Source organism: Syngnathus acus, chromosome 1, assembly GCF_901709675.1.
Source record: "Syngnathus acus chromosome 1, fSynAcu1.2, whole genome shotgun sequence".
Lineage (NCBI taxonomy): Eukaryota > Metazoa > Chordata > Actinopteri > Syngnathiformes > Syngnathidae > Syngnathus > Syngnathus acus.
Window position 1 is genome coordinate 12,432,368 of NC_051087.1, and position 13,176 is coordinate 12,445,543.

The window sequence follows — 13,176 nt, forward strand, 5'->3', positions numbered from 1 at the left end:
ACTATAGTTATCTGACATTTTAAATAATATATGTACACTACAAATTGACTGTTGATTAGAATATCCAAAAATCATAAATCATAAGTTGTATGCTAATAGATGTATGTATAATGTGGAAACAGTATTAAATTGGAAACAAATTTCAATATACAAATGTATAAAAATTGGAGAGCCAAAGTATGCAAATTTTAAATTGTGTATCCAGAAACAAGACTAACTGAACAAAAGACAAGATAAAGACAGGACCGCCGACGAGAGACGAGAACAATCCGACAGGGGTGTGACACACAGACAGGATTTATATACGCGACAGGTAACGAGAAGCAGGTGACTGTGATTAGTACATAGATTGAGAGTAGACACAGGAAGGGAGGGGCGAGCACACAGACACTGACAGTGTTTGCATGCATTTGGTTAAATGTACAAACTATAAGATTTTAGTCAGTCACGAGACAACATGTATTACTTTATGTTCATGAATCCATGTTTTTACAGCACCATGGAGTTAAGCTCAAAGGACCAAGATTACTTCATGCAGAAGCAGCCACAGAAAAGTACTGCAAAACAATGCTTTAAACCAAACTCAAGGCCCGGGGGCCAGATACGGCCCGCCACATCATTTTATGTGGCCCGCGAAGACAAATAGTGCATCAAATTCGTGTCATTACTAGAATTGCAAATTGTCTTCACTTTTAATATCTTTTTTCTTTTAAAATATTTGACCAGTTTTTACTCATCTGATTTGAAAACGAGTTATTTGTCAGTTTGTTTTATAGCTTTTACTGCATATAATATGAGGTGCTCATACATTTATTTGGGTTGACAGTCATAATGGCCCTCCGAAAGAAGCTATGACTACAATGCGGCCCGTGAAAAAAATGAGTTTGACACCTCTGCTAAACCAACTTACAAACAAAGCAGTCATGTATGAAGCAGATATCTTGCAGGCTGCACAGAAAAATCTGAATCTTGCCACAATGTCTCAATCTAGTTTTGAACGTGGTATGAATTAGTTAGGTAATATAAATTAATACATTTTAATACTAATAATACATCATTCGTCTGCGTCAAAAGCGTCGACTGCTGTGTAAGTGTGGACACACACACACACACACGTACCACTGGCATCAGCATAAGCCAGAAGAAGCAGAAAATGCGCTGAAAAAGACCACTGAGTTACTTTGGACAGCCTGTGTCCCACTCATGCCGCCTACCTTGACTGTGGTCCATTATAGGAGCTATTAAAGGAGCTAACAGCCATCAATCTGCCCATTTGGACAGCAGCAAGTGGGTGGATTAAGTGGATGGACTGGAAGGCCTCCGCTATTATCTTGCTCAATTTCTTGCTTACTGAACTGCCAGCTTTTTTTATTTCTTATCTACCATTTTCCTACGCATGGTACCTATAGTGCTGTGAAAAAGTATTTGCCCCATTCCCAAGTTATTTTGCTTCTTTACTACAGTTAAATGTTTCAAATCATTAATTTGGTCGATTTTGATATCTCACAAAGACAACCCAAGCAAATACAAAATGCAGATTTTAAATAACAGGTCAACTGTGGTAAACCATCGTTATCGAAAAGCCGAGTTCAATATAACTGGCCACACCAAGGCCTGATTATGCTCAGATTTATTCAATCAATAATTCTTTAGTAGTACCTTTCAGTAAAAAGTAAGAACTAGGCTACAATCTGGGAAAAAGTACAATGGTATTTCCAAGGCTTTTGGTACTTACGCAAACATTCCTCGGAGTTGTCAGCCAATCAAAATTACCAACATTGCAATAATGACTGATCACAAATGAACCCACAATGAGGTCCAAAGAAATACAGACGTCATTGGCCTCAGTCAAGGACTTGCTACTCCAGATCCTGGACAACCTGCTGTGATTCATGGAACAATGTACTCAGCTGTATACTAGAAGATACTGTAGGTAATCTTTCGACCATTATTTTCCGCAGGGCACTTTATGCTCATAAACCTTTATATTAATGAGTTATCTGTCATACCGTTAGGGTTTGTGGGTTGTTATTGTCTTGTCTTTTTTGTTGTATTGTCACTTCCTGTTTTATTTTGATAAGTAACTCTCCTCTCGTTTCAGTTTGTGGGCCCTTCCTCTGTGCGTCAGTCTGATTGTCTTCCCTGATCCTAATTGTGTGCCCCTGTGCCCTTGATTCTAATTGTGTGCACCTGTGCCCTTACCTTTCTGTGTGTATTTAGTCAGCGTCTTCCCCTTGTCTTGTGCCAGTGCGTCTTGTCGTGTCAGGAGGACTAGCGATCACGTAAGCTGAAAAATAATTTTGAATACCTTGTTTTTTTGTCTAGTTTTTTTGAAGAACCCTTTTTATTCTCGATTTACCCAGAGAACTGTTTAGTGTTGTTGTTTTTTTTTGCCTGAATTTCCCTCTTCTGATTTTGATTTTTGCCGTTTTTTGTCACTCTGCATCCGAGTCCTCTCCTTTGTTCCTAGCCTGACAGTACGCACTGGCCAGGCATGGACTCGGCAGAGTCGGAGCAGCTGACCGCTGCGTTACGCTCCCAGGCATCGCGGCTCGCCCACCACCAGGAGCAAGTGGAGGCTCTGGGTCTTGGAGTCCAAGGACTCGTGAAGAGTCAGGAAGAATTCAGAGGGGTGATGGCTACTCAGCTGGGCCTGCTGAGCAAACAGATGCAGGAAGTTCTCTCGCTTTTGACGGCGGGATCAGCAGCCGCAGCGGCGGCACCCAGTCCGCCGGCCGCACCCCCTGCGGCCCGTTCTGCCATCGCTCCCATTGTCGTAAGCTCCAGACTGGTTCCTCCTGAACGCTACTCCGGGGAAACCGGGCGCTGTAGATCATTCATTACTGAGTGCAAAATGCATTTTGAGCGTTCTCCAGGCGAATTCCCCACGAATCGCTCCCGGGTGGCCTTTATGATCTCCTACCTAACGGGAAGGGCCCGGGTGTGGGCGACCGCCGAATGGGCTAGGGATTCCACCACATGTCATTCCCTCCACGCCTTCGAGGCCCTGCGTATGGTGTTCGATCCGATCTCCTCAGACCGGGAGAAGGTTCGGGAACTATGCCGGCTGACCCAGGGAAGTGAGTCTGTTGGGGACTATGCGATCCGCTTCGGCACTCTGGCCGCGGAAAGCGGGTGGAACCCCATGGCCTTGTATGACTTCTTTCTCAGGGGCCTTTCGGGGCCCATCCAAGATAAACTCATCCCCCTCGACCTCCCCACCGACCTCGACTCTCTCATTGCTCTAGCCATTCGCACCGATAATCGCCTACAGGAATGGAAGAGGCAGCGCGCATCCAGATACGCACCTGCGCTCCCCCCAAACACCTGTGGCTGTACCATCGCTCCTCGGGGCGCACCTCCACATGCCGAATGAGACTCAACCACCCCCCGGGATTGAACCCATGCAGTTGGGCAGAGCCCGGTTAACAGAGGAGGAAAGGCAGCGCCGACACCAGGAGGGTAGATGTTTTTATTGCGGGGCGCAAGGACATATCCTCCTGCCGAGTGAGGATGGGGAGTAATTTTTCTCCCACCAGTCAGAAGGTTCGGGACCAACCCATTGGCACTATTACTCACTTAGGAAAAGACACTGACATTGGGATGCTAATAGACTCTGGGGCCGACGAGAGTTTGATTGACTGGTCATTTGCTCAAAGATTGGGGGTCAAGTCTGAACTGTTAAACACTACCGTGAAAGCTAAGGCCCTCAATGGAAAAGCGCTTTTTGATATCACTCACATAACTTAGCCCATCACCCTGTCTTTTGGCAACCATCATGAGAAATTAAAATTGTATATAGTAAACACTCCCATGAACCCACTTATCCTCGGATACCCATGGTTAAAACCGCACAACCCAACCATAGACCGGAGAGATAAGGGGGTGGGGATTACATTGCAACAGTTCATGTCTCATATCTAACCTCCTGATGGCCTCTAAAAGTGAACCTGACCATGTTTATGCTTCCTCCGCCATAGACCCAGAAACCCCAGGCCTGACCGGAGTGCCAGTTTATCACCAACTCTCAGGTGTGTTCAGTAAGGTGAAGGCTACCTCTCTACCGCCCCATTGCCCATTCGATTGCGCCATTGAGCTCTTTCCCGGCTCCACCATACCTTCATTCCCTTTCGGCGCCCGAAAAACAGGCCCTGAATTGCAATCACATCCATCTTAGATGAAAGAAAGTGTCATACCGTTAGGGTTTGTGGGTTGTTAGCTAGTCTTTTTTGTTGTATTGTCACTTCCTGTTTTATTTTGACAAGTAACTCTTATTTCAGTTCGTAGGCCCTTCCTGTGCATCAGTCTGATTGTCTTCCCTGATCCTAATTGTGTGCCCTTGCTCCTAATTGTGTGCACCCTTACCCTTCTGTGTGTATTTAGTCAGCGTCTTCCCCTTGTCTTGTGCTAGTGCGTCTTGTCGTGTCAGGAGAACTAGTGATCACGTAAGCTGAGAGATACTTTTGAATATCTTGTCTAGTTTTTTTTTTTTTTTTTTTTTTTGAAGAACCCTCATTCTCGATTTACCCAGAGAACTGTTTAGTTTGTTTGGTTTTTTTTTTGCCTGGATTTCCCTCTTCGATGTGATTTTGATTTCTGCCGGATCTCGCCTGTCGAAATAAATTCCTGTGTTTTTTGTCACTCTGCATCCGAGTCCTCTCCTTGTTCCTAGCCTGACATCATCCATCCATTTTCTGTACCGCTTGTCCCCACGGGGTTGCAGGCGTGCCGGAGACTATCCAAGTAGTCATCAGGCGGTAGGCGGGGGACACCCTGAACTGGTTGCCAGTCAATCGCAGGGCACACAGAGACTAGCAACCATTCGCACTCGAATTCACACCTAGGGGCAATTTGGAGTGCTCAATTGGCCTACCAAGCATGTTATTGGGATGTGGGAGGAAACCCACGCGGACACGGAGAGAACATGCAAACTCCACACAGGAAGGATCGGAGGTGGAATCAAACCAGCACCCGCCTAACGGTGAGGCGGACGTGCGCCACCGAGCCACCATCAATGAGTTATATTAATGAATTATATTAAGTTGAAAATCTCTACATAAGGGTGGGTCAGAATCTAGCAAAATCTCATCAGCAATTAATGCAAATGCTTGTTTTCAGTTGTTTCTGTCAAGGGTGGCACTTGTAACACTTTTTCACATGAGGTCAGATCAATTTCGATTATATAACTTAATTTTTAAAATGCATTTAAAAAATAGTTGGATTGTCTGTGAATTAAATAATCTTGGTTTAAGTGTAAACATGTCGATAAAATATTTCAGAAAACAGGAAGGTGACAAATACTTTTCACTGCCCTATATCATGTCCGTCTGGCAGTATACTTCTGTCTTGGACCTGTTTTACTAATGTCGGTATGGAGCAGAAGTAGGTCTTGGAGACAAAGAAATCAAATTCTCTGCTAGTACCTAATTCCCACTGACATCCACTTCAGGCTGCTTGTCTTTCTTTACCTGGATCCTGGAGAGGAAAGGGGATGTGGAGGAGGGGGGAAAGACATGGGGGCATGAACTAGGTACTATGCACGTGTGTGTGTGTGTGTGTGTGTGCATGTTTGTGTAAGCGTGTGTGTGTATGTCTGTACAAGAGAAGGAAGAGGGTGCAGTTGGATTAAGGCAGATAGATAGGAACACTGACACCCTGCGCTTCTTGCCAGAGATCAACCTGCGGCAAAGACCTCACCTCCTCATGATTTTCTAACACGTACACACCAATCCACCCACGCTCACACACGTACACACATCACCCCCCCAAACACACACACACAGGCAGCTACATTGCTATAATAAAATCCAGGCACAGAAACTGTTAAAAAAATGTATTTATCCTCTGCATTGAGATGACTACCGTAATTTTCGGACTATAAGTCGCGGTTTTTTTTCATAGTTTGGGTGGGGGGGCGACTTATACTCAGGAGCGATTTATATACATATATATGGGGTTTTTCACTTTTTTGGGCATTTTATGGCTGGTGCGACTTATACTCCGGTGCGACTTATAGTCCGAAAATTACGGTATATTTTGTAGTAAATGCATACATGATAATACAGACAAGCTTAATTGGAGTTAAGCTTGATTTTAGGACTTGCAGGAGCTACCTGGTCGACGGGTTTGCTTGGTTTTGTTTGTGTGTGTGTGTGGGGGGGGGGGGGGCAGCCGAGCATACTGTGGTTTCGGTGGCAGCCAAACTGGCTTCTGTGTCCTGAGGGCACGCCTATAGGACGCAGAATTTGCAAAGTACCTCGCTGCGTTGGCCCCAAATTCTCACCATGCTAAGATAAGCCTAACACATCAGCAACCACTGCAACCCAATCTTTAGCACAGGTCAGACTGTTTACGTTCCGGCCACATCCGCATTGTGTATGGTGATAAAGACTTTTTTGGGGTGAAAGAGATGTACAAATCAATCTTCTGCTCAGATTCTTGCATTTATGTTGCTGTGTGTCTTTGTTTTGTGTTGTCTCATTTTAAAAAAATTCTTTCTTGATCATGAGAGAGGACCACCTGGCACAACCCCAAAATGATCTGCTTTCAAGAGAACTGTGCAAAGAGCATGAAATATGAGCTTACAGTATTCCTTAAAAATTCGTAAAGCTGCATTTTCTGTTAGGGATGCCACTGAGTGGAATCTCACCTCATCACCATCTGACATTTAAATATACATATACCTTATTTAGATTTCAACTGAAGAACTGACTACTCAGAAATGTTAACAATAACAAAACCTACTCTCACTGGTTTGCTGGCATCTTTTCATCTGAATGCTCTCATATTTGTTTGTTTGTTTGTTTGTTTGTTAGTTTGTTTGGGGCATTTGTATAGTTATTTTTCTGTCGTGTCTATACTGTATATTATAGCTTTTTAGAAACCTTTTAGTATTTTATATGTAAACATTGTTTTATGTAAACATGCATTTTTAGTCGAAACGTAGTTTCAATAAATGTATTGTTATTATGTATATTTCTTTTTTTCTTTTAGGGTGACTCCATCTGTCTAGGCCTCTAAGGGCTGCAGATGAAAAATAGCACTTTTATAGATGGCGTTTTTATAGATTTTTTTTTAATTCATATGCACTGTCCCTGACAGAAAAAAATATCAAGAAAGAAAGAAAGAAAGAAAGAAATTAAGAAAGAAAGAAAGAAAGAAAGAAAGACATGTACAAAGCACGCCACAGACATGAAACTTTAGGAACTGTTTCAATTTAACTATATGAAATGTTTCAATTTGTGGAAATCTTCCATTTCTTTTCACCTGGCCCACAATTTTAAGAGTTGCAGATTTGTATATGCAGAGTAAATAGACTGGTCACGAGTCATTTCACGGGCACGTATAGACAAAAGAACCATTCATACATCCAGACTTAGGGGTAATCTACTAGAGTCCCCAGTCAACCCAACATGCATGTTATTGGCATGTTGGAGGAAGCTGGCAGCTGTAGCACAATCTGTCTGCCTGTGCCTCGAGTGAATACCGTACACCAAAATCACATTAGACCACCTTTGCATCCAATTACACCTGATTTTAGTGAGTCTAAAATCTAGTCTATTTTTTGTAACCCAATTTGCATATTCCAGTGAGGCATATCTCATATACCAAATCCACAAACACTGAACTGGACTTGCACTGGCACGAAAATGATGTTTCGCCCGTTTTTATGTCGATCAAATGGTTGCCAGTCTACCAAAATAGGGCGCTTAGAATTAGATGAACCTTAGAGAAACCTGGTGTGGCCTCAATTTGCATTGCTTGAACACCCTTTTAACATTAACAAAGCTCACTATAAAAATAGAAACATGACAATCATTGCATTTAACTTGTTTTGAGGCAATTATTTCTTATCTTTACTCTGCATGTTTCCATAAAGTTGACAATATGACTATTGACTGTTCCATTTTGTTTCCTGTCTTGGTAATTAAAAACCATATATCACAATGAATAGCCCACATGATTTTTCAGAAGATTGACATATTTTAGGAAAATCATGTTCACACCTGCAATTTGACAAACCCCATTAAATGGGGTCATAACAGGAAACCTCCAGTCTTGTCAGTTCCATGGCAATTAAATGACATCATTACCGGAGGGTATTGATTGTCTTCTACTTGAGCGAAGCAGGTCAGCTAATAGATGGTGCTTCCACATTTAGAGGTAGGAGAAAGCTTTCGACCCACACATCTTCCACAGATAAGATCAATTAGGTAGCCGATGTGCCCATCAAATGTAAGTCTGACAACAATTATCGTTATTTGTGTAGGACCTTGTGCAATAGAAAAGGACCAATATGTAACGAATTTCAGCATACGACAACAATAAATTCAAACAAAGGTAAAGTCGTTTAATAAGAAAAACCTTTTTCCAAAATACTATATTGTGAATCCTTGCTATTTGGAGGGATTAGGGACTCGAATTGCAAGCTTCTTTGCATGTCCATACATCCATCCTTCCATTTTCTGAAACGCTTATCCTCACGAGAGTCGCGGGGATACTAGAGTCTATACAAGCTGACTTCGGGTTGGAGGGGATATCCTGAATCGGTTGTCAGCCAATCGCAGGGCACACAGACAAAAAAACATTCACACCGGGACAATTTGGAGTGGCCAATCGACCTACCATGCATATTTTTGTAGGAATAAAAAAACGAAGCACTTGGAGGAAAGCTACACAGGCATGAGTAGAACATGGACATGTCACATAAGCCAGAATCAAACTGTGGAGTGGATGTGCTAACCAGTGCATCACCATGCCACCTGCGTATAATTCACGCCCCATAAATGTTTATTGTTGCCAATATTAGTAATTAAACCTTGAATATACCCAAAACTTTGATACCCAAACACTTCAATGTAAGTTTAAGAAACTAATTTATTTCGCCTATAAATAAATGGCAGACAGAAAATTAGATTTTCAAAAAAGGCAAGGCTGTGTATGTCACCTATCTGCAAACCGTAAAATTCCCATTTACTACTTTCTTGAAATTATCTATTATTTCTGACCAATTGTTAACTTCCAAAACCAATTCATACCTTTCTCTCCATCATCTTGAGAAGTTTACCTGTCAATTCCAGAAACCTTGCTTAGCTGTCAGCCCCAGGAGTCTTGCTTACGTTAAGACCGTGACTGGAATATCAACTGGTGGCCAATGCTAGCTGCGCTTCCGCCAGCATGGTGCCTCCGCCAGCATGGCGCTTCCGTCAGCATGGCGCTTACACTAGCATGGCGCTTATGCTTGTATGGCGCTTTAAAAGGAGTAAGGCTTTTGGGCTGCATCTCAGGGCATTGCAGCGACTTGACTTGATACATGGAAGGGGGATCCTCCTATCTGTGGTCCCTTCTCAAGGTTTCTCATTTTTCCCCTAGTAGGGTTTTTTTGAGTTTTTCCTTGCCCTCTTGGGAGCTGAAGATCAGGGGATGCTTTGAGAATAATTGTCAATTTGTTTTGTATATGTGAAGCCCTTTGAGACTGCTTGTGATTTAGGGCTATATAAATAAACTTGACTTGACTTAAACTTGACTTGAAGGTCGTGAATGGGAGGACTATTTTTGTATAAAAAGATTGTATTTTTGGTTTTAGTTACAGAGCAGTTGTTAATTTTGTTCATGAATTGTTCATTTGCACATATATATATTTTTCTCATTAAATAAAAAGCATTAAGTGACTCACTTTCCTGAGTAGAGGGTTGACTGGTGGGACTGATTGACAGAATATGTTTTCCTTCCACGTGGTATTACTTCAGAATTCTGTTTTGCTGAAAACTGCCAGGAGCCTGTGCTATGGGAGCCCATAAGGGATTACAGAACAGAACAAAACTCAGAAGAGCCAGAGCAAAAGGTGGGGGCTGCACCTAGACAAACTGTGCTCTGACGTGTGTTACTGATGCCATTCTTAAGCGGCAGTCACATGAGGGCATAAACCCATGCCCTATCCAGCTCTTGCTCAGAAATGGTCTCTCACATGGATTTGCAGCCACTCCCATGTTTACATTCCATGCAGGGTCCAAAGAAGGTTAACTTGGCAAGAGAACATGATAGTTCTGTTTCAGTTTAATTTTTAATCCCACTGAGAAAATCATGACGACTAAGATCAAACTGAAAAAATTAGGTGCACATCTTGAAAATGGTTTTAACACTGTCACGTGTGGCTTTTGATGTTTTTGCTCTGATGAACTTATGGCAAATTTACCCCATCGTGGACAACAACAATGACATTTCATTGCAAATTGTTTAACTAACTGGAGAACAATTGTCAATAGAGACAAAGCCAGGATCAGATTTGTGTGGTACAATCACGAGCATTCATGTTCACATTTGTTGCAGCAGAGTACTGTGCTTTTAAATAGAGGATGAATTCACACCTTTGTAATGGGTCAAGGCAACATTACACAGTCTGATAATAACACACAAGTGTGTTGTTTTGGTTTGTGGGGGAAGTAAGCATGACAGTGGAGTCATGTATTAGAAATGTTTATTCATACGAAATTTACGAACTCCTGTGTTGCAGGAGTGAAAGTTGTCATGTTTGCCGCGTATGTATGTGTGTGCGTGTGTCTGTGTGCGTCTGTGTGTGCGTGCGTTTATAAATGAATTTCATCATTAAAATATATTGCTAATGAAAAGTTTTTTAAGTTTAAGTTGTCTATCCCTAACCCATTGGAAACAATGGCTATATGCTGCACATGCAGTAATTGCTGAACAAAAGTTTAATATTCTTTGAGCAATAAAACCCACTTTTATATTAAATATAAATTTTACATGTAAAAAGATTGAACTGCAGCTAAACTACTACTTCCATTTATGCATTTCTACACATATTTACCAATAACCTCCATTAGTTAGTTAGTTAGTTAGTTAGTTAGTTAGTTAGTTAGTTAGTTAGTTAGTTAGGCCTTTTCATTCCTTTCGGAACATAGGCCATCGATGAAGAGTTTCCACCCTCGTCTGTCTTGTGCCATTTTCTCCAGCTGTTTCCACGACAGTTGACGTCCAGCTCTGTGCTCCTTCTCCAGTTGTTTTTGGGTCTCCCTCTGCTTCTTTTGCCTTGTGGGTTCCATAATAACCTCCATGGAGCACAATATGTTCGTCTTGATTATGTCAGGAATTAGCCATATCTGGAGCAAAGGAAATGATTTTCAATCGCCAGTTCTACACTTACAATCAAAAAAATCAAACGATAATACATTAAATGAAAACACTCAGGTACACATGGTGGTTGATGTGGAACATACACGCCTGGCAACCTACATTGGATATTGTTTTGCAACCTACTGTAAAGTTGACAATATAAAACCGGAGGTTAGTGATTCAATCCAGGCCTTCATCAAAGAATTGGCTGCCCTCTTTTCTGCTGCACATAATATGAGTAAGGCAATAAAACAGGCCATTGCTGCCTATTTTTCCAAATGGAACCATACTGAAGCCACTCAACCACTCTCACTCACGCAGTCACGTCCCTCTGCTGCCCCGATGTGGCATTTGAATGTCACGGCTTTCCATTTAGCAATTTAGTTCCTCAACAACAAAAAATAAAAATGATTCAAAGGTATTTTTTTTTATCCTTCCTTCGTATTCTGCAAAAATTTATGCTTTACATTTAATTGATGCCGGACTAAATTACACATTTTCCTTTTAGGAAGGGGCGAGTCTAATGAATGCATGAATCTTTATTTCGAACATGATTTAAAGAATAAAAACAATTTAAAAAAACAACAACAAAAAAAAACAAAAAACAATATATATATCAATGAATAAAATAATAAAATTATGGAATGTAAAAAGTGTCTTGATTGTGATGTGATTTGTGTTATAAATGTGCTCTGCAACGTATGAGCAGTATTATTAATCGAAAACAATAAATGGGTTTTGGCTGAGGTTACCTGTGAGATAAGATATGTAAAATGTATTTCTTGGCCCAAGCCTACTAGACAACATCAGCTCGACACATCATGTCTCTGCGTTTTATGACTGCTATGACGGCAATCAGCAGCGTGCAACGCTAAATTACTTGAAGGTAGGGAGACGCAAGAGCAACATCTTGATTCTAATTTATTAATCTATTTTTGTATTGCATTTTATCTGTATTTTATACTATTATATATATGTATGTGCATGATCTGCCATGTGGAGCTGCCAAACTAATTTTCACAGTTAACACTGCGTTAACGTGACAATAAAGGAATTCAATTAAATTCATCTCACAACCCACGTCAGCACGAATACACGTTTGCATTAGGACACAATTGACAAAGAGTTGCGTTGCCTTGTATGTGATTGGTGGTATGAACGCCCGTCAATGGCGTAGCTGCGTAGGTGCGTGATGTGTTATGACTGTTGATAACGCTCCTATTAGTCATCAGTCATAATCAAACAATGGAAAATGATTTGCGTTCAAAGAATCCCCCCCCCCCCCCCCCCTCTCTTTCTCTTTATGATGTCCCCTAAATGTGTGCCTTTTGTACAATATTGCAGCCCGAGGTCAGAAGATTAGAAATTTGAACCTTTTAACCGAACCATCAACAAATACACTGGTAGGTAACGAAATAATTAGACGTTAGATAAATTGTCGTAAATAATAACTATCCTAACGTCACCATACAAAATTAATAGAAATGTGAATTTTCACGGTGGATTCAAAATAAGGCAGTCAGTTCTGCATTTTGTAATTCTTGCCTTTTTATAGATATATGCAGGATACATCCATTTTCTTATGGCTTGAATATGAATACAACTGACTGTACATGAGAATTTATTAATCGCACTGTCATCTGATTGTTTTGAATATTTTATTAGTCTCAATGGACAGAGCTGAAGACCAGTTAGAAGACGTGGGGGACATGGAAGCAGAAGAGGGACAAAATGAGCAGCAGGATGGAAACGAGCAAGCTGCAAATGACGGTGAAGCAAATGAGTCTCCTTTTCCTCAGGTAAAAATCTGGTACTGTCAAAAAACCGTCATGTTTCAAATGATGAATGCAAAATCATTGTCTTTAACGAGTTACTTTCATTTTCACAGAATGACCCTGGATCTGAGCCGGTTGATGTGGACTCACAGCCAGAAAGCCATTTTCTTACATGTTAGCATAAATAGCAATCCAACCAATTATATGGAAGGATGTAATCACATTGTCATCTGAGTGTTGTGAAACTTTTCTATTTCACTAGCTTCAG

General features: G+C 41.3%; 1 long non-coding RNA gene across 1 annotated transcript; it reads right to left on the minus strand.

The window, feature by feature from the left end:
* Window positions 1–2,021: 2,021 nt before the first annotated feature.
* Window positions 2,022–4,461, minus strand: LOC119128423. The gene is made up of 2 exons (XR_005099005.1): window positions 4,366–4,461; window positions 2,022–2,202 (listed from the first exon to the last, which is right to left on the minus strand). It is a non-coding gene; the product is annotated as an uncharacterized LOC119128423 (long non-coding RNA).
* Window positions 4,462–13,176: the final 8,715 nt, after the last annotated feature.